Here is a 27,867-nt window from a genome sequence, read left to right as displayed (position 1 = left end):
CATGGCCTGATTCCTTCCTCTCTCAGTGTTCTCTCCCAAGGAAAACAGTTCAGGCACATGAGTCTTGGAAAATGCAAAGTACGATTGAAAATTGAGATTATTCGTGAGTCAGTGGTAAAAGTCTGATGAAAGTATGCACTGTCTACTTGTTGAAACTAGATGGGTTATGCAGGAAAAATGCGAGCACAACAACTCGCTTGTTTTCTAACTCCTGGCTTCATGTGGCAGACACATTCTTTCTTCATTCAGGTCTTTAATTATAATCCCCTACTTGACCTGTGCTTTCCTCCAGGTTTTGTTATAGTACCAGTAAGTATGTGGTAACTGATTGCATGTACTGGCAAGAGATCCTTAAAAATTAACTGGTAAAATTATTAGGGTTATAGTTCTTTGGTGTTGGTGGCTAGTCAGTCAAATCTATGGATAAATTGAGTTCTCTTCCATTATATTCACACACAATCTGTAAGGGACAATATGCTAATTTCTAGGCCCTTGCCTCAGATTGTGAAAATTATATTTTAAAGCCAATGTACAGCAAGATGATCCAAGAGGCAAAGTGCATAATTTAATATTTGAATATTATCTTAATTTTGAATGACTAGTCTGAAGCTACATACTAAAAGACACGCTCTTTACTTCTTTTCCACTTAATAATATTCCACTTAGTTTTAATCATGTCAACCAATTTAAAAGTTAAGTATGTACTCACCACCCATATTTAACAGAATTAACCTTTCTCTATATTTTCTTCAGATTGCATTTTTGTAAAGGAATAAAATGTTACAAACACAGTGAAAGCTCGATCCTCTCCCCTCCTTTTCACATTCTAGTTAACTACTCCTAAAGTTGGTGTGTTTAATATCCAGGCATACTTTTTTTATATCTTTATATATATATGTGTGTACCCATAATAACTAATTGTATGTTTTAAAAGTTTAATAAATTTCATCATGATCTATAACTCCTTTCAGAGTTTGCTTTTATCACTCAGCATTATGTTTTAAAATTTTATCAATGTTAATACATTTAAAATTTAGTTCATTAATTTTCAGTGCTTTATAATATTATATTACATAAAACCAGTCCTGTTATGAGACATTAAATTTTAATATTTTTTAGAGTGTGGGAGAGGAAGGGGGGGAGATAGGGAGAGAGGCACAGAGAGAGACACACACACAGAGAGAAAAAAACATCCATTTGTTGCTTCACTTATTTGTGCATCCATTGGTTGACTCTTGTATGTGCTCTGACCAGAGATTGAACCCACACTTTGGCATATTGGAATGGCACTTTAACCAACGGAGCTACCCAGCCAGGGCCAAGAGATCTTAAATTATTGAATGCCTCCAAGTTTTAGGCATCATGATATTTGATTTTTGTCTCAGGTTAAACCTTAATTTGATGATATTTTACTGATTGATGAGGCTAGAATAAGAAAAATTTATGTTTCTGCCCAGCAAAACCTACCATTTCTGAGCTTACTGAATGTCCTGTTATCTGTTTGGAAACCAATAGTTCTTTGCTAAATGTGTCTACTTCCTGGAGCACTTTGGTAATGACTCCTACCAGAAGCCTGCTCGTTCTTCTAATATTCAAGCTGGACACCTGCTTTCCTAAGTTCACAAGTTTGTTAGGCATGTCTTCTATCTCCAAATTATCACAGGCAACATTTTTTAAACAAGTATTTTACCACTACATGAAATTATTCTCTATTTTTTCTAGCCTCCTATAGTAGTTTATTGTCATTCACTGCCTGATCTGAAAACCAGTGCTACATATATTGGGGTTTTGGCATAACAGTACTTTAATTCTAGGTACCCATTTCTATATACGATCTTTTGCCAAAACATTGCATAACAATCCATCACAATGGTCAGTGTCATACGAATCATCAATCATTCTTGCATTCACATTGGATTTTCACAGCTAGAGACTGGCCGCTCTAGTCTGGGTTTGGCTAAGCTGGATTGCAAACTGCAGGGTGAATCCAGTTCTGTTCCACATGCCTTTTTTTTCTTCCTTAGACCACGGACTCATTGGGACTTGACTTTTTCTTGGTAATCACCGAAGCCCCAAAGAAATAAGTTAGTAAAACAAGAACACGTGCATCATCTGTTTACATCACGTCTGTAATCATCCCATTGGTTAAAGCCTAAGGTTGAGAGGCAGGAAAGGGTACCCAAAGTCTCATGGCAAATGATGTGCAGCAGAGGGAGGAGTAAAGGACTAAGAAAAATAATGTGATAACCCACAAGAAGTAAGAATATTTTAATTGATTGCCTCTTGTGTGCCTGATACTGCAGTAGATGCTTTACACACACACACACACACACACACACACACACACACACACACACACAATTCTCCAGCGTCCATCATGAACTATGTATCATTATCTCCATTTTTCAAACAAGAAAGCTAAGATGTAGAAGAGGTAACTAATTTGCTTTGGAAGCAGAAAAGCCAGGAATTGTATCCATACCTTTAGGTCTCCAGAATTATGCTTTTTCTTCCAAAAACCATACAACTTCAATTACTTCCCAAAATTTTAATGCAAAAATATTAGACATAGTCATAGAAAATTAATACTACTAATAACAATACTAATAAATAGTAGTACTCAGTAGTATGTGTAATATGTATCCTTTAGAACCAGGTTATCCTCACTGCTTTTCTTGTGAGAAACACATAAGCATAATTATCTATTTCAGACCAAAGAAAATGAAGACAGGAAAGACAAATGGACCAACCTTAGAGTCAGAATAAGAAATCTGGATTTGCATTTTCTTTTTTAATGTTTTTCAAGCACGTAGCTGCCCCCTCTTCATTAAAATGTCAGTGGCAAAACATACAATATTATTATATTGATGAAATGGGTGTGCATCAGTAAAGAACTCTGTCTTCCCTGTTCACAAAGTAGTCTTCAGGAAGAAAACAGAAAAAAACCTTAGGCCCCCAAATTTCCTCTTTGATAGGAATGAAATGATTAGCGATATGTTATAAACAAGAAAGCACAAAGCATGCTGATGGAACTGGAGCAGCGCGTGTTTATAGACAACTCATCAGAGGTGTCTGATTAGATTAGCAAAGCATATATGCCATGTTGGCTGCATATTGGCACATTGTTCTGGTGGGGGAGGTCATTTAAAATATAATATGCAGAGGTTGTTGAGATTGATTTCATGTGCTGCAAAACTCATGAACTGTATGGATCTGAAGTAATCTGTTAGACTGCCAAATAGATACCTGTATACCTCTCACCTTCCTTGAAAGAGAAGATTCACACCCAGGTGCCTAAACTGTACTGGACTTTAGGATTAGCTCCTGTGATAACCACTGAATATACAAAATTTCAGAATCAGTACTGACATTGTTATGACTTCTGAGAAAATGGTAGAGTCATTGGAAATAAGAACTGTTGGAAATAAAAAAAAAGTTTACTGTGTATTTTGACAACATATTTCTTTCTCAATTAAGTACTTTCTTTTATGAGGAACCATTAAAGTGGAAAAATCACAGAAAGTTAACTCTAATTTTAGAGAAAAATGAGGGATATTTCTTTGTATTTCCTTAAATAGAAAAGAGAGGCCAAATAATGAGAAAATTTAATGCAAGCTCTACCTTATAACTATCTGTGAAACGTGGAAGTAGAAAAAACGAAACTGAAGAGAAGACTAAAATCTGTCTTGGAGAAATGGATAATGTAGGAAGAAATCAAGAAAAAGTCTACTTTGGGGTCTAGTTCATCGTTTTATTTTGCAGAAGAAGACATGTGTTATTTCCTGAAATGTGAAGCATCTGAACACACTTCATTTTGTCTCTAAAAAAGGGACTAACAACCTTATATAAGAAGACAAATAACCATTTGCAAGCTGCCCTGGAGGACCTTTCAGGATAAATAATGTTCCAAAGTCCAACCTTCTATATCCATAATCGCTAAGCCATGACTCAACGTTAGCCAGCTTTATTCTGATCAACCATAGAAGGTTGCACTGTGTTGCTTTCAGAATAGCCCTAATTTCCTCAGGACCATCTATCCGGGGCCATCCAGGAGCCAGAAAGCATGGTACACGGGTTCTGAGCCTAGGCACCAACCACAGAGCACATTATACACATTTGGTCAATTGCTCTCCATTATATAATGCCCAGGATGAACTTTCCATGTCTTTAAAGCACTTAAACGTCACATTAACTCCTTTTGATAACATCAGATATTAGCGCAGCGGTTCTCAAACTGTGGGTTGCAAACCCTTTGGCGGTCGAACGACCCTTTCACAGGAGTAGCCTAAGACCATCTTGCATATCAGATATTTATATTACGATTCATAATAGTAACAACATTACAGTTATGAAGTAGCAATGAAAATAATGTTATGGCTGGGTCACAACATGAGGAACTGTATTTAAAGGGCCAGAAGGTTGAGAACCACTGTATTAGGACATTAAACTTCCCATATTACCCTGTTATTATTAAAAATTGCTAATAGATCCTATGATTAAGCTAGGCCATAAAGAGTGACATAGATACTTATTAATAGACTAGAGGTCCAGTGCACAAAATTTGTGCACTTGCGGGGAGGAGAGGGTCCCTCAGCCCAGCCTGTGCCCTCTTGCAGTACGGGAGCCCTCAGGGGATGTCTGACTGACAGCTTAAACCCACACCCCGCTTTTGGCTGAGCAGTGCTCCCCCTGTGGGAGCTCACTGACCACCCGGGGCAGCCCCTGTGTTGAGAGTCGGCCCCTGGATGGTCAGAAACGTCATAGCAACCGGTCATTCCGCCATTTGGTCATTTTGCATCTTAGCCTTTTATTATATAGGATGGCTCTTCTTCCCATTGCAACATTGTTTTTATTGAAATGTAATTTGAAATGATCCATGTCTATATTTAGCAACACTATAAGAAAAAGACCTGTGAAAACGAACTTGTTACTGTATTTATTGTCAGGATGTTTATCACATTACAGTTCCAGTCTCAAAAACACCCCACAGAAGAAACTTCTCTTAAGGTTCATTAAAGAAAAGAGAGTGTGATTTTTCTTTACATGACTATCAATTTGTATTTGCTTTACAGACACTATCAATTTTTTAAAACATTTACCCCTTTATTCGGGGTTAGTGCACAGGGCATGCAATGTACAGCATATACTAACCTCCTTCGTATTTCATTTTGTTTTCCTTTCCTCATTTTCTTTCATCTCAGCCGACTTACCTTTATTTATTTTACTTTGCTCTATTTTTTAATCTTTAAAACAAATCTTACATTAAACTCTCCTTAAAACAAAGAAAGGTAAAAATTAATTTTACCACTGATTACTGGAAGAAATCATAATCACTGAGATAGATTTTCTTGATATTCAGTAATTTAATGTGCTGCCCACCTGAACAGAAGTAAATGAAGCTCACCAGGGCACCATTGTGCAAAGCTTGCTGCTTGTCTGGTCTGCATATTGTGGGTGCCAGAATCTTCTCCCCAGTTCTCAGTTAACTCAAGATGTGTATCATAGCTCATAGCCATCTTTACAATTGCTAGATGCTATTATTCACAACAAAAACATTGAGAATAAATAAACCCATGATGGAGAATAAACTATGTTGTAATTACAAAATTTTAAGCAAATATAAACTTGTTGAGAGCAGACCAGTGATTACACAGCTTCTAGTATTGATTGCCAATTAACAGTTAATTTGAGAATCCTTCTCACAAGGAATTCGTGGAAATCATAGTCAGTTGAAAGGACCCATTTTATTAGTCAACATGTATTTTTAATTTGTGTAAACATATAAAACTATGTGGTCATTGAGAGTATTGTTTATATTATTAGTGGTCATTGAGAGTATTGTTTATATTATTTATGTTGGAAACATAATTATTAGAGTATCTATTCAAGACAATGTCTTTTAATGATTTGGGGCAAAATCAAGTTTGTGTCTTTGTGTTTCTCTAATGCTGGAAGGGTGGATGTTTGAATTGTGTGCTCAGAGCAGATCAGACTCACAGGACCCGCAGAGTTTGAGTAACCACAAACTGCTATCTTTAAAAGAAGAGACATTTTTATGTCTTTTCTGCATCACTGATTTCTTTGTCTTATTTTCCAGCATGAAAGGCATATTTAAAATAATGGATTTGAAGTTATCGTAGCAACAGCTTTCCTGAAATTTCCAAGTAATGTGATCAGAATGGCTGTAGGCAATCTGAAATTGTTTGTTTTTGTAACATTTGAACTATGAAAAAATTAATCTTAACAGTTTGAATGATGCCTTATAACTCTCTTATTTATAATTTTTTAGATATTTCTCATGTTTGAGGCCACTTGATATCATTGGCTCCAGTGCTCTTGTTGGCCATGACTTTTTGTAAATGATAAGGCCTAGAAAGATAGATGTTATAGAAGGTATTAAGATTCTTTTTTTTTTTTGTCTTTTAGTCTCCATTTTGCAAAGGCTGCCTGTTTGTGTTTTTACTCCCTTTTAGAAAGAAATTCTTTTTCTGTAAATCTCAAATTATAAAAAGCAAACCTGTGCATTTATTTACATACCAATGAGTTATTGGAAAGCATAAAAAATTTTCATGTATCTACATATCTATGTTAAATATATCAATTTTAAATGTAATATTTATATAGCTACTTGTTAAATCTATTCTGTATATAGGGACATCTAGCTATTTTAACTTTTTAAAGCAAAATTTTAAATGTTCAAAAGAGCATAGAGTGAAATATTTCTCAGCCAACTAGTTTTCCTCTCAGAGACAACCCCTGTTAGTACTTACTTATATATCCTTCTGGAGCTAGTCAGTGTACACACAGACATACATGTTTGTTTTTCCTCTTTTTTATAAAGATGCAGCAAACTACAGATTTTATTCTTTACCCTGTTTTTATTTTCCATAAAAATATGTCTTTGATTTTGTGTCTGTCTATCTATCTATCTATCTATCTATCTATCTATCTATCATCTATCTATTGATCTATCTGTCTCCTTACAAGGGCCTTCATCAATTCTATAGCTGCCACATAACATTTGATTATGTAGATGTACCCTAATTTCATCAGCCCTGTCATGATGAGCATTTTGATTATTTGCAATATTCTTCTATTACAAATGATACTTTTGCATCATTTTGCACATGTAAAATGTATTACTTAGATAAATTCCTAAAAATGGAAAGTAATTTTTAATATGATAGATTTTTGCAAATTGTCACCTGTAGGAATTTTGTCAATTTTTACATTACCATTAGCCATGTATATGAGTATTTTTATTCATACCCTCTATAACATTGTGTGTTGTCCCACTTTTTATTTTTGGAAATTTGATTGATGGAAAAATATTTAAGCTATTTTTTATATTTTTATTATAAATGAGATTAAACATTTTTTTGCATGTTTGCACATTTAATTTTCTTTAAAATATTCATTTTTACTTTATTTCTAGGAACTTTTACTACATTAAGAAAATGAGCCTTTGTCTATGCTACCTACTGCTAATATATTTTCTATTTTTTTTCTTTGACAGTTTATTCTGTCTATCACACACATACATGTGTATGGTGAGTGTATATGTGTGTGTACTATCTCTATATGTATATATGAAGGAGATACACAGATATTGGTGGTGTTTCTAGAGTTGAAATTTTCATTTTTTTCCTCTTTTTTGTGGATTCTGAGTTTGTATCATAGCTGGGAAGGTCTTTCACATTCTGAAATTATTAAAAGATGTTTTTCACAGTTTCTTCTAGTACTTTTATGTTTTCCTTTCCACTTTAACTTCATTGATCCATCTGGTATAAGATGTAAGACTACATGTTGCTTTTTCTGTATAAAGTACAGAATAAGCTTGTCTAATTGGGGGGAAATATCCCAAGAAGTTAAATTTCTGCATTGACTTAGTAAAAACTGACATCTTTAGCCTTTTCCTGTGGGAGCCACCGAGTTGAGAGGAGCGTGGCCTTCTCCCCACACCACGGTGTGTGCTCATCCATTGATATCAGTGTACACAGAGCCTGCTGTGTTCAAGACTCCCATTTGACCAGATACTGTGAACTTTGTTTGCACCAACTTGCACAAAAAAAAATAGTTCTATGTGGCAGTGAAGTGGCAGGTCATCAAACCAATGCTGAGTCTTGGGGTACTGGCAGAGCTGTCGCTCGAATTCCCAGAGTTCATGGTGGTGAGATTCATCGTTATGGCCAATGGGACGTGTGTTGTGGGGGTCACATGTTTGCACCAACCAAAACCTGGAACCATTGGCACCGCAGAGTGAACACAACACAGAAGAGATACACATCTGCTCTGCCCCGGCTGCCTCAGCCTTACCAGCACTAGTCATGTCTAAAGGTCATCAAGTTGAGGAAGATTCTGAGTGTCCTTTGGTGGTTGAAGATAAAGTTGAAGGCTACAAGAAAACCAAGGAGGCTGTTATGCTTCTTAAGAAACTTAGGGCCTGGAATGATATAAAAAGGTCTCTGTCCCTCGTGAATGAGAGCTGGCAAGGGCAAAAGAGAAACCATATTCGAATCCAGTGCAGGGGACTTTGCATCATCTGTAAGGAAGACACTGGTATCATCAAAACCTTCAGAAACATCCCTGGAATTACTCTGCGTGATGTGAGCAAACTGAACATTTTGAAACTTGCTCCTGGTGGATATGTGGGCTGAGTCTGCATTTGGATTGAAGGTGCTTTCCTTATGACACCTGGAGTAAAGCTGCCTCCCTCAAGAGTAACTACCACCGTCCCATGCACAAGATGCCCAATACAGACATGAGCAGAATGTTGAAAAGCCCAGAGACCCAAAGAGCCCACCAAGCACCACACAAGTAGCTTCATCACAGAGTCCTGAAGAAGAATGCACTGGAAAGTCTGAGGATCATGTTGAAGCGAAGCCCCTATAAACCCCAGCCCATGTGCCGGAACGCCATTCTTCTCCAGGACAAGAACCACAGCTCGGGCTCGATAAAGCAGCAGCCCCGCTAGAAGCCAAAGCAGATGAGAAGGGGGTTCCAGGCAAGGAGCCTGTGGTAGGGACAAAAGGAAAGAAGGCTGTATTTGTGCATGTAGTAAAATAAAACTTTATTTAGTGAAGCCACTGAGATGTACTGTTTATTTCAGAAGCCAGTTAATGCTGACTACATTGGGAAGGTAAACTCTACTCAAGGCCTAATTCAGGAATATAGGCTTCTTTTATTTTCTATTCCCATCATCTTAGGGCATGGGTTTTCAATTTTTTTTTTTTTACTGTACAGGGCCAGGCAGTGAATATTTTAAGCTTTGCTGACCATGCAATCTCTATTGCAATTACTCAATAATTGTTTTAGCTTGAAAACAACCACAGACAGTACGTAAATGAGAAAGCATGGCTGTGCAATAAAACCTAATTAACAACAGCTGGGGGCCAAATCTGGCCCATGAGCCATAGTTTGCCAACTCCCATTCTCAGGCCTCAGAATGCTACACTGGATTTTCTGTATCCGGCAGGCAGATGTGGGAAGAAAGAACCAAGATGACTTGCAATGTTTTTATTAGACAGACTTGGAATTAGTACACCTCGCTTCTGCTCCTGTTTTGCTTTATAGAACTCAATTATATGGCTATACCTATTGGGAAATGTAGCTTATATATGTACACAAAAAAAGTAAGAAAAATAGGTATGGTGATCATCCAGCTGTTTCTACTATATTTTGCTTGACAACCTTTAGAAGAATAATTTATTTTGTATAATTACATTGGCTACCATCACTAGAAATGTGAACAAAAGTGGTGATAATGAAGAGGCTTTCATTGTCTCTGATTTTAATGACCTGCTACAATATGCATTAATCTTGATAACTAGGTTTAAGTGCAAAATATATTTTTATCATGTTATGGAAGAATTTATATTCTTTGTATTTGTATTCTACAACAAGTTTGTATTTCTGCTATTTATAAAAGGATCTGCTTTGGTACAATCTATGAGCTAAGAATAGTTTTTATGTTTTTAAAGGATTGTAAAAATAAGCAAAGAGTATGCAACAGAGCCTGTATGTCACCCACAAGTCTTAGAATATTTGCCATCTGATTTTTTTTAGAGAAAACGTTTGTTGACCCTTGCTCTAGAACAGTACTATTCAAAGTGTAATGTAGAGACCAATAGAATTAGCAGCACCTAGAATTTCAACACTGTTAAGATTTTGGGCCAGATAATTCTATGTTGTAGGGACTGTTCGATGTGTGGTACGGGGTTTGGCAGCATCTCTGGCCTCTACCTCCCACACTGTCGCTACCACAAAAAAATAATTGCCAAACATTGACAAGTGGCCTTGCTGGGCAGAAGCTCCACCTGTTGGGAACCACTGATACAGAAACTTGGTCGGAGTACAAATTTATGGCCTCATCCCAGACATACTGGCTCAGACTCTCTGGGATTGGGGTCAGCCATTTGTGCTTTAACAAGCTTTCCAAATGATTGTTATAGACACTAAAGTTAGGGAACCGCTTTGGAACCATCTTTAGGATGACTTGTATAATGAGGCACTATTGTCATGGTAGCACTCTGGCAGCTTTCTTTATATTTCTATGTAAAGGAGTGGTTACAATTTTCTATTGTTTCTTGTGGCATTTGACAAATTATATTATCTAGAATATTAATCACATTATCCAGATTTTAAAATATATTTTCATAAAGCTAAGCTAAGTAATTTATCATGGATCTCCCCCCCTTCATTTAGCTAATGGTTTGTTTTATTGCTACTTCCAATAATGATTTCTATGAATTTTATCTAATAGTTTTTTAGTGTTTTGCTAGTTCATTTATTTCAACTTGTATTTTTATTAATTCCTCAATTTTGCTTTTCTTGGGTTTTGGTGCTACACTTTTTCAAAGTTTTTTAAAATGTAATTGTTTATTTTAATTTTGTTGTTTTAGCATAAATATTTAAAGTAGAATTATTCTTCAAGACTCTACCAGGTATCTCCCATGGGTTTTGCTAGGCAATTATTTTAATACTGATATTTATCTACATATTCTAAACTTTTAGTTTTGATTTCATCTTTGACTTGTGCTTTTTGAAAAGAAAGGTAATTTGTTTTAAATTCATAGTTTCTTAGCTCTTTTTCCTTATTTTCCTGTTTAATGGTTATCAGAAAATACTTTATATACAAATTATATTCTTTTGGAACATATTGAGGGTTTTGCATAGTTGATATATATATGTCTTGGGTTCAACATATAATTTGGTCTCTTTTTGTTTTCCTATTTGTTAGTTTCTTTCATGTGTAATAGTTGAGTTTAATCCATTAACAATATGTTTTTATGGTTGATGTAATTATTTCATGTTCTTTTATATTATGCTTTCAGTTTGTATAGGATTATTTAATGTATTTTGCTTTTTGGATCTGTCTTTCCTTTGCTTTGCATGTGTTTCTTTTGGGAATACAAAAATTTTTACCTTTACTCAAGAAAATACCTTTAAGTGAGTAATTTCTCTGAAATCCTTAATTTTGTATATTTTACACAAATAGCTGTTTACTCTAGAAGGGGCAATGATTATGTTATCATATTTCTCCTCCTCACCCAATTAAGTCAAATGTTGGTACACTTGAAGTTGTCCCAGACACTCCTTAAACTATCCTCATTTTTTGGATTATTTTTTTCTTTTTGCTATTCTGATTGGGTGTTTTCTGCTTTCTTATCTTCCAAATTGCTGATCTGAACCTCAGCTTCATCTACTCTACTGCTGATTCCCTGTAAATTATTCTTCATTTCAGCTATTGTATTCTTCATTTCTTTTTTTAAAAATATATTTGATTGATTTTTTTAGAGAGACGGAGAGAGATAGTTAGAAACATCGATGAGAGAGAAACATTGATCAGCTGCCTCCTGCACACTCCCAACTGGGGATGTGCCCGCAACCCAGGTAGATGCCCTTGACCAGAATCGAACCTGGGACCCTTCAGTCCGCAGGCCGATGCTCTATCCACTGAGCCAAACCGGTTTCGGCAACAGTGTTGTATTTCTTAATGTGTACTTATATGTTGCTAAGTAAACTGAAACTTATCCAACTGATCAATTTAAGGTATATAGTTTTTTTTTTAACTAGCTATAAGAGAAAAGTCACTTTACATTTAAAAAATATTTCCAATCTTTTCTCTTTTTTCACTTGCCAATTTTGCTAAATTATTACATTGTCAGGATGTATAACATTTATAAAAAGTTCTATAACCCTGTCTTCCCATATGTTTTAGTTAAACAGAGTCAATGTTTATTTTAATCATTTTGCTGTAATTTTCCCTTTTTTTTTCCTGTGGGAAAAATTATTACCCAAGTCACTTTGTCAAGATGAGTTCATAGCACTATTCCTTGGTTTTGCTTGTTAAAAAATATGGGTGTTAATTTTTGGATAATTGTTTGTTTTGTGGAGCTTGTCATCACTTTTTTCTGCGATTTTTTATGTTGGATATTATAGTAGAGAAAACTGAGATCAGACTGATACTTAGCCACATAGAAATTACTCAGATGTGCTGCCTGCCAATCCAGAGAATTTTTCTTGATTTTACAAAACAGTAATGTAACTAGGATAAATTTCACTATGAATGGTCCTGATAAATGGTATGTCATTTGTATCCATAAATTCAATTCCTCCTCTATTTTTGGAAAATTTCCTTATAGTTTCTATTTTAATATTTTGTGTATTCCTTTGTCTAATTTTCATATGTATCATTTCATAAAACCTATTGCACTCTCTTCTAAATTTTTTTTTATCTTCCAATACTCCCATGTTTTGCAATGTATTGTCTAATTTTGTCTTAATTTCTCTGGTGTTTTTATTATTTCCTCCCCTTCCTTTCCTGAAATTTATCAGCTCATTATCTATCTATTTTTGTTTTATCACCATCTGTTCTCTGGTCTCGTATATAGCCATGTGCCCTATAAAATTTGGCTTATATTACTATTTATAAGAATAAGAAAATACATATTGGGAGACAATTAGCAGTTTCACCCACAAGACTGGCCCTCTGTAGAGAAAGTTTCTCTTGTCCTAAGCTAAGTGTCACATAACTGGGGGACTGGGAGCATGTGTTACCTGAAGAATTACCATCTTTCACTGGGACAGGAGGCATGTTCTGCGTCTCTGAGGTGCAAGGCCTCAGAGTTGCATCTCACTGGATTTTACATAATGAGAGAACCTAAGGTATGTTACACAAGTTGTTAAAGGACATACAAAATGAAAACATTCCTGTGGTCCCACTGTGTTTTCAAGCTTTTATCACATATATACACAATAGGGAGTGAGGGTTCAATTTTTTACTCACAGGTATGCAGCCCAGCTGCCAAGTCTGCATTAATTAATAGCAAATTAATGTCTAATAGCAATGTCCAATAAAATGCTTGCCTCTCCCAGCTCCATTTAGCTTTGCAACTGCAATTACCTTGCGCTTTATATTTCTTCACAGCATAAAGCTGTCATTTGGAGGTTTATAAATGTTTTAGAATATCAGGAGATAAAATTAGATTTTGTTTCCTCTGGTGAGATAACAGATGTTTTCAGATGCTAATTATTCTAGGAACAGTGTCATTTACTTGGGATATATTAAACTCATTAAAAATTTTCCCTTTTGGTTTTGCTCCAGTGGATAGCATTCCCCCCACCTTTTATATGTGTGTTTGGCTCAAGGAAAAATAATAATGAGCACACTTGTCTAGCACCTACTGTTTTCAGTTTCCAGTAAAATTTGGCCATTAGAATGCTTAGTGTATGTCTACACACAGTTACCGCACTGCCCATATGGAAATCTTGGCACTCCTCTTATTAACAGCTTATCTGGCTGGCTGTGTTTTCCTTTGCTTTTCCCCCTGTCTGGCATTTCTTTGGCTGCTTCTCTGAGTCTCTTTTTCTCTTGATGTGTCTTTTTGGTTATCTGTTGATCTAATGATAAATTGCACACACGTGGAAGGCATATATTGGAATTTTTAAAATATTACCCAGTATAGAAGATTTTGGACAAATCAGTATGTGGTCTAGTCTTTCCTTAATAAGTATTTACTCGGTATCTTCTATTAGTATAGAACTGTGCTACCATGTGTTTAAAGTGGGCAATTTCTTATAACTCAAGGCACCTGCAAAGTTCTAAAATTTTAATGCAATTTGCTCCTTGAACTGACCTCTCTATTTATTTTGCCTTATGTGAAATACACGATTTCTTGCCCCAAAGTTCCGCTAGCAGAATGTATTTACAACCATTGGCTTCTTACCTATTTACCTTATTCCACTTCTCACTCACCAAGATCTAGGGAGGTAGAATGTAATTTTAGTTTAAGACCATAGTTTTTATTCCCTTTTAATTAACAATTATAAATCAACAGTTCAAAAAATACTTTTGGAATAGGTGTAATTTTTTACGTATTTCCTAAAATATGTTTGGGAGCCTTTCCTTCTTTCTAAAGTTAAGTTCTAAGGTTCATTAGATTTAATTGGCAACCAGATGCTGCTGGTTTGGCCCTTACAAATCAACTTGATTTTATTTTCTTTGATTTTTTTTTATAGATAGGTCTTTAATTTTTTCCTCAGCTACATACTGCAGAAACATTCATCCTTCTGAAGATATAGATTGCTATTTTTATGATTTCTTTGGTTTAAGTGACTTGACATTATACTTCAATGTAATTGTGCAACTGATGTTTTGCATGTAGTAATTAGCAGTCTAACTAAGAAATGAAAAAATTGCACAAGTGGTTTGGTTCCCTTCCAGTCAATAAGCTTTGTATATTGATGTACTTACTATGAAATGGAGAAATCAAATGATATCTTGTCTAAGTATTAACAGTTTTGTTTTAAGAATTTATGATCTCTATGTCAAATATTCGGTAGTTACTCAGATTAATAATTTTTTTCTGCCTCTAATTACCACTAATATTGCTTAATTAACTTATTTTATAATTTAAGCCTGGAAGTAATTAAGGTCATAATAGTCAAATAAAAGCTTAGTTTTCTCTTGATTTTAAGGAAACTTAGCATCTTCAAATATGTCCAAAGACTCATGACTGTTCTCAGAAGATATCTAGAGTGTGTTCAATGAGGTATTTCTTTGACTTCAAATAGATACTGTCAATTTCTTCCTCTCTTGCATTTCTCTTTGCATCATCTCCCATATTTAATTCTGCTCACAAAAGGTACTGTTGTTCATATTTGTCATATCACTAATAGCAATCCAGCAGGGTTAAACTTGACCTGTGTACCTAAGATACTCTTATCCTCAATGAAACTAACACTAACGTAAAATCTTTAAAGTTTCACTCTTTTTCTTTGTCTTACATCTCAGGGTTGCATGCATGGGCCAAACAAACCTTTTCAGTGACAGACTCTTAATATACTCAGAATAATTCCTACCTTTTGACTCTTGTCTAGCTCCTTGAAAAAGATATCCCTTCTCCTATGATTCAAATAAATATAAACTATACGCTTAAAAACTAATCAAGCATCCCTGAATCCTTAGATGAATACATCTTCATATCAGGTGGAGAATAGTTGGAAAACAGCATAATATTTCAAAGCAACCTATGATTGTCAGCTTTTTATTTCTGCTCACTAGATCATTATATGATTACTTTTTATAAGGCTTTTTTATAGTGAGTACATGAACTATTTCTTTGTTATTATTGTTACTCAATCCAAGAATATTTTTTCCATTGATTTTTAGATAACTGAAAGGGAGGGAAGGTAAGGGGGAGAGAGAGAGAGATTGGTTGCCTCCCACATGTGCCCAAACTGGAGCCAGGGATCACACCTGCAACCCAGGTACAGGCCCTTGACTGGGAATCGAACTGTGACCCTTGGTGCACTGGCTGATGCTCTAACCATTCAGCACACCACCCAGAGCGAACTATTTTTTAACTAGTTCTTTTTAATTGCCAGTTTCTTCTTCCATTTCTAGTTGAAACTTTTGTTGGGGAAAATGGAAAGCCATGAAGATGTTACCTACTATGAAAGCATGGTGTCAAATCACAATTAAACTTTTCCCACTATTCAACAATAACTTATTTATTCATATCAATTCTCTATCAGTTTTTTCAATCAAATAATTTCCCAACCCCACTCAATGGTTCTTAACTCTAGGAAGATGATTTTGCTAGTTCAACAAGTAAAATTTTGCACTCTGACTGGGTGGCTCAGTTGATTGTAGTGTTGTCCAGTACACCAAAGGTTGCAGGTTCAATTCCAGGTCTGGACACATACTTAGGTTGCAGATTTGACCCCCAGTCCAGTCGATGTTTCTCGCTGACATTGATATCTTTTTCTCTCTCCCCTCCTTCCTCTCTCTCTAAAAATCAATAAAAGCATGTCCTCGGGTGAAAATAAAGCATACTTTCTCTACAGGCTGCATAGACTGCACTCTTTTCACTAATGTGTCTACCACCATTTCCTACCTTTTCTCTTCATCTTTCTTTCTGTGTTTAAGGAATAACTTGGAAGACCTAGCTAACACATTCATCCCCAATCATTCAACAACTATTTGGTGATGTAGTTTGTTAATGAAGATTTTCAAAGGTGTCACTATTTCTTTAGCTTTACACGTCTCTTCTTTGTTGTACCATACCAGAATTCTAAGACTAAGGTTTATTTTCATTGCTTCCTTGCTTACATTCCATTTTTTTTTCTATTTCATTAAAAACTGCCTCCACATTCTATTGAATTCCACTTTTCTTTTAAATATATCCCATGGTTTTTTGTTTTTGTTTTGTGGGGGGGTGGTTACTTATTTTTCTTTGTCTTCATGCACCAGTTGATATAGTTTTCCATTATTCCTCCCTTGGCTTCTATCATATTGTACTTTCCTGGTGGGTCATCAATCTTTTCTATCTCTTTAATTCCCTTTCCAACTTTGAGTATTTCTCATAGCACAGACCTTGACCTTCACTATTCTTCTCTTTAGAAGCTTTCTTATAGTGAATTAATAATATAAACTTCATTCCCAAGATAACATTTCTAGTCTCAATCTTATATGGATGTTCTCATTCCACAGGCCTTTGACACTTGGATTTTCTACCATTACTCTGAATTCAAAGTGCCAACCCAAGCTCATCATATATCTTCCAGCTCTAAAAAAAAAAACACCTTAGATATTTAATATCTTTGTACTTCCATTTTTCATCTATAAAAGGGAAATATTAATAGATCTTATAGGCTTGTTGTGAATATATATATATATTCATTTATAAATGTATATTCACATATGTATATTCATTCATACATATATATTCAATACTAGCCATTATTATTATCCCTTGCCACAAAACTCCAATTAAATTAGGCTGTTCTTATCACCATCCACTGAACATACAGTGGAAAGACTCAGTTTCATTCCTCTATTGAAACTCTTTCCACAATCCTGAATTGTCAATCCAACCAAATTATCCTTGTGACCATTATAAGTTTGAATTTCTCCATGAAGACTTTCCTGATAAATACAAGGCTAATGAATTTCTCCCTTTTCTTTTAATGTAATTTTTACACTAATCATATACATTAATTTGATGTGTATTTTCCTCTAAACCAAACTGTATGTGACTAGTGCCATAAATTCATACTTCTCTTGTCTTGCTCTCAGTGTTTTGTTATTTATGAACATGGTAAGCACTTCTTAAATTTTTGAGGGATGGAAAGATTAAAATATTTAAAAACTCCCGAAGTGTCACAGTTATGGACACACAATAATTTTCTGCATAGTTAAATGTGTTAGCAATATTGAATCTGTAGCCCAGTGTAACTGGAAAAATGTACAACTTACATTAATTGAATGCTTGAGTTGCATAGATAATCAGTGTTACCTAGAATCCAATTTATTTTTTTTTGTTTGGTCTTAGGCATTTAATTGTGAATCAATGCATACTCATAAGGTGTCTGATACTGGGATGAGTTGCCTGGATCATCTCCCTGGGTAGTATAGCCATAATCATAGATAGTTCAGATCCACTAACAAAGAAGCTGATCTCAGCCAAGGTTAGAGCCAGGGTGAGAGTCCAAAGATCTTTCACACCAACTTTATCATCTCTAAAACCTCAAATTTTGGCAACAAATATGTGGTGGATGTCACCAAGAGTAGAAGTTTTAGGTTAATATACAACATTCATTAGGTTTCACTGATTTTTCTTTTTAAAACATACATTTGCCTTCTAAGGATTCCTCAATAATAGATTCCAATATCTATACTAGTATATGTATTGTCAATAGCCACAAATGGTAACCACTAACCTCATATGGCTATTGAGGATTGAAATGTGCTAATCTGAATTGAGAAGTACTTTAAGTATAAAAAAATCCCAACTTGATTTCAAAATGTTGTATGGAAAAAAAGAAGGTAAAATATCTCAATCATTTCAACATAGAAGCATGTTGAATGTTTTGGCTTTGTTGCATTAAGTGAAATGTATAATTAATATTCACTTGTTTCTTTTTAACTTTTATTGATGTAGCTACTAGAAAATGTTAAATCAAAAAGTTGGCTCACATCATATTTCTATTGGAGAGTGCTGATCTGGATCGAAGAGATATTTGAGGTTTTCTTTCAAATAGGAACACGTATTAACATAGAAGATGACTACCAGGACCTAGGGCTGTCGTTTACATTCCTATGAGGGTTTATCCAAAATCGCCACTCCCTTTGCCTCATCTCCTGAACAGAAGCTTCTTCTCTACCACACATCAGCCCAGTCACACCACACTGCTGCTGTCCTAGTCCGCATCCTGAGGGATCAGTACCATGGCAGGCCAGGAATGTGGCAGAGCTTTGTAATAACGTATCTCATCTCCACCCCTTCCTACTAATCATGATGGTCTTCTGCATGTTCATAGCTCCAGCCTCACCTTGATTTATGAAGAACTGCAGTAGTTATTTAGCTAGAGAAATAATTGTGTGCTTGTCTTCTGGTACTTCATTTTAAATCTAAATACCACATGTGATGATACTTACTAGGCTTGTACATGTAATATGATACAACTTCTTCTGAGTAAGGTTCTGCTGGACTTAGTGGTTTTAGTTCAGCTGTTCTAATGAATTTAGAGAAGAGCCTGTTGCAATTCAATATTCTTTCTTAACACCTTTTGGCACCATTTGAAAAAGTAAAGGGATACATTTTTCAACTGACATGTGGCTTCTTCAAAACCCTCTAATAGTTATGGGAAGAGAAATTCTGTAAGTGATAGCAGCTTATTTTAAACCCGAAGACACTCCATAACAATGAATTTAGCAATACAGGATTCTGTGTTCTTTCTCATTTCTCTCCCCCTAGAATATTAACATTTATTTTAATTTCATCCATGTGCGGTTGTGTGTTTGTATGCGTGTGTATATTTGTGTGCTCCCACAATGTGTGGGGCACCTTATCAATCCAGATCAGTGAACACAAAGAGTCTCCAGAGTTTGTATTTATTTAGTTATGTTTTTATTGATTACAGAGAGGAAGGGAGAGGGAGAGAGAGAGAGATAGAAACATCAATGATGAAAGAATCATTGATCGGCTCCTTCCTGCATGTCCCCTACTGGGGATCGAACCCCCAACCCAGGCATGTGCCCTTCACCATAATCAAACCTGGGACCCATCAGTCCACAAGCCGGCACTCTATCCACTGAGCCAAACTAGCTAGGGATTGTCTCCAGAGCTTTTTAAAAAAATAAATTACAATTTGCATTTTATTACAAGAGTATATTATCATAAGCAGATAGGGTATATCCTCTGAATAATTTTAATAATTTTAGATAGTTGCTTCTAATATATACCTAATGAAACGGCAATCTATTTTATGATTCCACACCAGAAATTTTTATTTTTATTGATTATTTCTCAACTTGTCCTAGCGTCACCCAGAAGATGGGAATGTAGCACATGGAACTAAGAATCAGACATGACTCTCTTATCTTTAATCACAGTCTTGGATAAAACCTACTTCTCACTCTTTTGCTTTAGGACAGATTGACTAGGGATAACTCAGTACTATTCTCTATTTCAGTAAATTCTGTCCTCTCAATACATTTTAAAAGCCTACGTTTATATGGCTGGTGTTACCCTGAGTATTTCATTGGAAGAAACAAATCAGCCCAATGGTATTGAAGCAAAGGCGCCTGATCTCAATATCAGGCAAAAGCAGGAAGGAGAATAGAATTCTTTATATTTTGTCCAGTCTTAAATAACCCTAAAGAGCTAATGAACTCTCAAAGTTGGCTCTAAGATATTTATATAGTTTAATTTGTTACCAAACAGGAAGAGTTGATCTACCTGGCACTAGCAGAGACACCACTGAAGACCAAGAATTACAGCAGAGAAAGATGGGCTATTTTATTTTGAATGGCACCACCCAGGAGAAGGGAAGCTAATGCTCAAAAGCCCAAACTACCTATCCAGTGTTCGGGCAGTTTTTTAAGGGTTTAGGGCAGCGGTTCTCAACCTGTGGATCATGACCCCTGAAAAACATCCTTCATATCAGATATTTACATTATGATTCATAACAGTAGCAAAATTACAGTTATGAAGTAGCCACGAAAATAATTTCATGGTTGGGGGTCATCACAAGATGAGGAACTGTATTAAAGGGTCACGGCATCAGGAAGGTTGAGAACCACTGGTTTAGGGGGAACAGGTATGTGGAAATGCTAGTGGGGCAAGATTTAGTTGGAGGACCTGGGAGCTTGGCCATTTAGGGTAAAGGGAATCAGCACAGATCTTCCTGGATAATGAACTTTTTGCTTCTTAAAGGGTTCTGGTGTTCAAGTTCCCATTATGTCCCCTCCTTTGGTTTCCTGTGTGTTGGGAAAATGCTCCAGAGAATGGCAGTTGTGTAGCTTATTTTATACATTAAAAGGAGGAGAGGTAAAGAAGGTTACATGAAATCCGTTGGTGGTAGATTAAGGGGACAGGAGAAAGCAAAATGGGGAAATCTCTGGGCTTGGATAAAGCGTAAAACAGAGACAAATACTCTTTGACATTGGTGGGTACAGGATAGTTAACAATGAACATTTACAGCACATAGAGATGGTATGCTGGGAATGCGATAACAATGAGGCATTCTGTGGTCTCTTGCTCTGGTGTGGTGGTTGTGCCCGAAAGGGTCTGGAAAAGATTACTCTGGCATTTCAAAGGTATATTATCTCAGATGCAAAAAGACAGTAGACAGGCTCAATTAAGGTAAAGCTTGACCTTGGTCAAGGAAGCTACAAGCTTAGGACGTCACTACCCACCATGGCCTGCTCAACAGAATTGGTTCCTTCCGAGGTTTGTGAGAGGGAATCTGTTCCGTGGCTTGTAGATGGCCATCTTCTCCCAGCGTCTTCACATGGTCTTCCCTCTGTATATGTCTTTATCTAAATGTTCTCTTCTTATAAAGACAGCCATCATACTGAATTAGGGCCCACCGATTGACTTTGTTTTAACCTAATAACCTCTATGAAGATCCTATCTCAAACTGTAGTCATGTTCTAAAATACTGGTGCTTAGGACTTACTCATGAATTTGTGGAGTTTATTTGAAGGGGGGTAAAGGGGGAGTGGAGGACAAAATTCAGCCCATAACATATTACATATCTGGTTGCTGAGCTAAAAGTAAGAAGTGAATCTGAGTTTTTATTTATCATTTTATAAAAATTCATCTTAATTTTGAAAGTATTAAAAATATCCCCCTCCTCTCCCCATTAACCCCCTTTATCCTGCTCTACTCCCAGGCCTTCACTACACTATTGTCTGTGTCCATGGGTTATGAATATATGCATATAAGTTCCTTTGTTAATCTCTTTATTATTTCTGGTATAGCCCATATTGCATTGCAATAGAATTTTTAAGAAAATTAATATTTTAGCAAATTAACTGGTAAATGTCAATTTTTTTCTTCCTTTTTTTGAGAGAAGGTATTGTCATTAAGCAAAATGATAGTGCAGATGGTCTTTAGGAGTAAATAAAGGGGGGAGGGTTAATGGGGGGAATAAGGACACATTTGTAATACCTTAACTAATAAAGAATTTTTTTTTAAAAAAAAGAGTAAATAAAGGGGTTTTTGTTGTTGTTGTTGTTTTTGGCACATTGACACACTTCTTTAAAGTCCAACTCAAATCCTGTTTCTTTAATTAACCACCCAGTCCTCAAAGAATGCACCTTCAGCTAAACGGCTATAATAGTTTTACTTTTAATCAGACTTTTGTTGCTCCAACTATATAGTTAAGTTTCATTAAAGATAAAACTGTCTGAAATACAAATATTTTATTCATCCATTCAATGTTAAAAATTCCTGAACACTTGATATTTATCAGAAACTGTTTATCAAGCCTAAAGAATATCAAGATAAATAAAGTATGAATTCTTTCTCGATAAGCCTCAAAACTGATGAGGAGAAATATACATGAAATTAATAATGAGAATAATTAGAATAAAATATGTAATATAAGAATCCAGCTTTTCTCACTTAAACCTGTTGTCATTCCATTAATGGTCAAAGTGACTATTACTCCCATGAAGCTAATCAATTTTTATCCCCCCTCTTACTAGAACTATGAGCAGAATTTGACACAATTGATAAATTTCACTTGGCATTCAGGTCACACAATCTCTTGGTTTTCCTCTATCTCATTTGTCAGTCTCCTTTGCCAATTCTTTTTTTTTTTTTTTTTTTTTTTTACTCAACCACTTTGTTACATAATATTGCAAGTGAGTGTTCAGTAGTCTTCTATTCTCTATTTACTTCCTCTTTCTATTGGGGTCCAGATCCATGGTGTTAATTCCATATATATTTCAATGGCTCCCAAATATAAATTTCCAATCCATTTCTTTCTCCTGGACTCCTAGACTTATTTACTCATCTGCTTCCAACAATCTACTCAATGACTAGTGGATATCTTAAACTTAACATGCCCAAAACTGAATTACTGTTCTTACCCCTAAACCAACTTCAACCATAGCCTTCCTTACTTTTGTTAGTGGAAGTTCCATCCTTCATAATTATTCAGTTGAATAAAATTGGAGTAATGTTTGGTTATTCTCAGCCTCTCATATCACATATATCTCACACCCAAGACATTAAAAAATTGTAGGTCCCATCTTAAAAATATATTAAAAACTTAACCACTTTTACAACTGTGCTGTTACTGCCCTACTCTGAACCACTATCTTTTATTATCTAAATTACTCCAAACCCCCACTTGCTCATCCCTGTTCCTGTTCTTATCTCACTACAGTCTATTTTTAACAAAGCAGACAGAGCGATTCTTCTAAAACGTAATGTCAGACCATGTCAAGCCTTTCCTATGAATCTTGCAATGTTCCCAGTGATGCTTAAACAGAAGCCAGGGTCTTTGTAGTGGCCTTCAAGATCCTTCACCATCTGGTCCATATGTATTTCTCTGACACTGTTTCCCACTTTTTTCTGCCTTGATCCCTCTACAGCCTGGGATCAGAACTCCAGTCATAATCATACTTGTGGGCTTTGTAGTAGCTCTTCTCTCCTTCTCCATAGTTAACCCTCTTTCCTTCATTATGTATTTACTCAAATGTCACTTTATAACAAAGAGCTCATCTGTATCACATTAGTGATATTCGGAGTCCCCTTACCCCTTTTTTCCATGGGAGACTGGAAAGCCTAATTTTCTTTGACTTTCCCTAAAGTACCAACTCTGGAACTGAGAGCTTTCTTTTGTGTTATGTTTCTTGTATATTAAATAAAGTGATTTTTTTAATTGCAAACTGTCCTCTCCCCACACTTATCAAATTCTATTTTTATTTTTTGTTAATTCTCACCCAAGGATATTTTTCCATTAATTTTTAGAGAGAGTGGAAGGGAGTGGGAGAGACACAGAGAGAGAAACATAGATATGAGAGAGATATATCTGTTGGTTGCCTCCTGCACTCACCCCTACCAGGCCAACCGGGGATCGAGACTACAACCAAGGTATTTGCCCTTGACTGGAATGGAACCTGTGACTCTTTAGTCCATGGGCTGATGCTCAATCCACTGAGCCAAACTAGCTTAGGGGTTTTTCTTTCTTTTTCTGTTCACACTATTTATAAACTTAAAATATAATATAAAATTTACTTTTATCATGTTTATTCTTTATTGTTTATTTCCCACACAGGAGCACAAGTTTATGAGAGCAGAGATCTTTGTTTTATTCTCTAGTAGAGTGTCTGGTTAACAGTAGGCTTTTAATAAATATTTGTTGAAGGGATGGAAAAGTTAATGAATTAATCAATGTGAACTCAAACGTTATTTGTAAATTGTCACTGACAATTGTGAGTTTGAGTCTCCCAAATAAGTCCAGGAAGATTAGATCAAAGGCTGATTTAATTATCTTTAATTATAATATTATTAAGTATCAGAGTGGAGGTTAATGTCAGTCAAAGATGGTACCTGTTGACTTCACTCTTGGTGCAGTCCTTGAGGAGAAATGTATCTATTAATAAATACAATAGTGTTTATGGTTGAGAGCAATGACCCTGGAGCCATCATTTCCAGGTCTAAAACAGCTCAATGTCTTCCTAGTTATCTGAAGGGCAAATGTTTTAAACTTTGCTGTCTCGGTTTCCTTCTCTATAAAATGGTGAAGGTAGTACTTACCTGATTGGTAGTTGTAAAGACTAAATGAGTAAAAAGCCTAGAACAGGGCTTGGAACATAGCAACCACTAGATAATCATCAGATATTGGTGTAATTATTATTATGGGGAGGTAATTTTATTTAATGAAAAGAATATCATATGAGGTTTAAGACTGAGATCTGAGTCTGACTGTTTCACTGACTAGTTGCATGGGGTTGAGTCATTTAATTATTCTACATGTGAAATTGGATTTAATTATTATAATTAGCATTTTATGAAGTGTGTTTACTTTGCATAGTGCTGTACTTAATTATTGAGGTATATTTGTGAAAACAAATATGACCAAATCATAGCAAAGAAGCAAATTGAGCAAAATTATCCAAAATTCTTTCATTTTTCCTTTTGGTGTCCTTCAGCTGAGTTTGTCACTTAACACAATGTCCTGAGACATTCAGCTGTGGTGACCCACCCCCATAGTCATTGTGGGATAGTAATAAGGGTGTAAGCTTGAGAGTCAAACAACCTGAGTTGAGTTGAAATCCTAATCCTACCTTTCCCAAGTGAGTAATATTGGACAGGTAGGTTATTAAAACACTTGTCATTCTATTATTTTCACATATAAAATTAATAGTAAATTATACTCACCTCAAAGAATAGCATACAATAATGGATGTAAAAATGATCTTCAATCATAGCAACTACATAAAAGTTGATGATGAGGGTCCTGCCCACTGTGACAGGGTGGTGGTGGTCCAATGGCAATGCACTGAATACTCAGATGCCAAGTGTCTTGATCTTTGCTCATATGTCATCTTCTTAGTGACAAATTGCCATCCTCTCCCTGAAACCAGCTCTATCCATTTCTGCTTTATTTTTGTCCATGAAACTTATCACCATCTGTGATACCATAACATGTTACTTGTTTATCCCTGACTAGAAGATAAGCTCTGTGAGGGAAGGGATTTTTCTTCTACTTTGTTCACTGCTCTATCACTACTGCCTGGGAAAGTGACTCTAATTATTTGAATATTTTTTTGGCTGAATAAGTGCATAAATGACTCTAGGTACGTCGGCCTATATAGTCGGCTGAATATCCTTTATGCCTACTTGTTCATACTCAACCTAGGCAATATGTATGCATCTATAAATTATCTCCAGCAACAAAACAGTAACCTAGTTATTTTAAAGGTACAACTCCTGCCCCCATGCCACATTGGAGGAGCAGTAGGTAAGTTTTGTCAGTTGTGTCTCACAGAGGTCCTGCCAAGAAAAGTCCTGAGATGAGCTAACTTTCTCTCTGCTACACTGGCATCTTACTGTATAGTGCATGTTATTCTTAGATATACAATTATACTTATAGAAATGAATTTAATATCGTTTGCACTGAGTTTGGAGTGTATTTGTACACCAGTTACTTAAAACCAGTTGAGGAAGAAATGAAAAGATTTACACATAAAAAGAATGGCAATGAGTGCTCTTTGCAAACACAGGAATATTTATAGAGTACACACTTGGGATTTTACAAATAGTTACACTAGATTCACTTCACAGATCACCAATGACAGAACAGACAACTTTGAAGAGCAAAGATGTAATATTGCCATTTATTACTATATATCCTAAAACCAAATGCGTTAGGCAAGTGAGAACTGTTATTTGTGTCCTGAGATTGTAATTGGAAGATTTTCTATCAGGATATAGCTAGTGATTTATGAACAGAAAATTTAAAAGGTGTGTCTCAGCTTTTGAAGTTCCTGCCAGTTTGATATATTTTAATTATTTATAAAAAAATTAGCTTTATTTTTCTTTCTGGAAATAGTCACCCTTGCCTCCTGGAACTTAATTATTGTATCCTTGGGGAGCTTCTCAATGTCTGCCACTCAATTTCCCTGTATATCTGTTTTTAAAAGTACAAGCAGTTAAAAAGTGTCCTAAAGTAGAAAATATTAAAATTTGGCATTTTAAAAAAATTGCTAATTAGAATTTAACTTTCTTAAAAGGAGTTTACAACTGTGTCACATATGTGCATTCAGAACTCTGGATTTTGAAAGATATATTTATACTAGAGGCCCGGTGCACAAATTGTACACAGGTGGGGGGACCGATCGGGGGAGGGGGAGTGGCAGCAGGGGAAGGGGCCTAGGGTGGTTGGCTGGCTGTCCCCGCCCCCTGGTCAAACTCCTGGTCAAGGGGACAATTTGCATATTAGCCTTTTATTATATAGGATTCTATTTCTGAAAGTAAAATGCTAAAAATAGCTGCAAATCAACTAGGTGATTGTTTGGCAGATATAAAAAGGCCTTTCTTTATTATGTACTTTAATTCCACACATTTATTAAACATCTACATTTTATAAGAACAATCTACTCCCTAGTCCAGAATGGCTTCAGTTCAGTAGCCAGTTTCCCAACTCTGGGCTGTCTCATTAGCAAGTCTAATTAGCATATTAACTAGGTATTGTGTTTTAAACACACTCTCATATTTAAAATTCACAATAGTCCTGTGAAGATATGTATGACCATTTTAGCACTGAGGAAACAGTTTCAAAGTGTTTAATTTTTGTACAAAATTCTGACAGTTATAAATTGCACAAGAACCTTAAAACAGGTATTTCTATTCGAAGTCTAGGGCTTATTTTACTACACCCAGCCCCCTTCCTTAATTACTTGGTATTCTCTCTGGCGTTTAATGTATGTAAAGCAGTGGTTCTCAACCTTCCTTATGCCGCGACCCTTTAACACAGTTCCTCATGTTGTGGTGACCCCCAATTTCATTGTTACAAATTGAACATGATTAAAGCATAGTGATTAATCACAAAAACAATATGTAATTATATATGTGTTTTCCAATGGTCTTAGGTGACCCCTGTGAAAGGGTTGTTCGACCCCCAAAGGGGTCGCGACCCACAGGTTGAGAACCACTGAGTTGTAAAGTTTTCTTTCACCAAGACTTGCTGATGGATTTATTTGGATCTGAGGCATGAGGACCACAGAGGAATCAGGAAAACTCTTAGTTTTTTCCAAATATTTTTCTTTGTTGTATTCACCGAAATGGAAAAATCATGTGTTTGTGATTCAGGTTACTGTTTAAAAATTATAAAAATAATATTTAAATATTAAAATGTAATTTTTTAAATGTATCATAATTACTAGGGTTTCATTTTTCAATACTCTTTCCTAGCCATATCCAAATGTATACTTTTTATAACAGTGAATATAGTATATATGTAGTTGAATATTGTGTTTTCACTTATTAATAGGTCATATAAGTGGCCTTACAGTATTTTGCATCTTTATATATTTAATAACTTTGATGGCATATATAT

General features: G+C 35.5%; 1 protein-coding gene and 1 pseudogene across 7 annotated transcripts in view; both read left to right on the top strand.

Annotated features, from left to right (window-relative positions):
• The window catches only part of ARHGAP24 (Rho GTPase activating protein 24), a 537,541-nt gene that overhangs the window by 170,073 nt on the left and 339,601 nt on the right, over positions 1-27,867 (top strand). The window lies entirely within an intron of this gene.
• LOC102772316 lies at positions 58-9,066 on the top strand (annotated as a pseudogene).

The sequence above is a fragment of the Myotis davidii genome, unplaced genomic scaffold, assembly GCF_000327345.1.
Source record: "Myotis davidii unplaced genomic scaffold, ASM32734v1 scaffold420, whole genome shotgun sequence".
Lineage (NCBI taxonomy): Eukaryota > Metazoa > Chordata > Mammalia > Chiroptera > Vespertilionidae > Myotis > Myotis davidii.
Note: the sequence above shows the minus strand (reverse complement) of the source record. Positions and strands in the feature narration are given on the sequence as shown.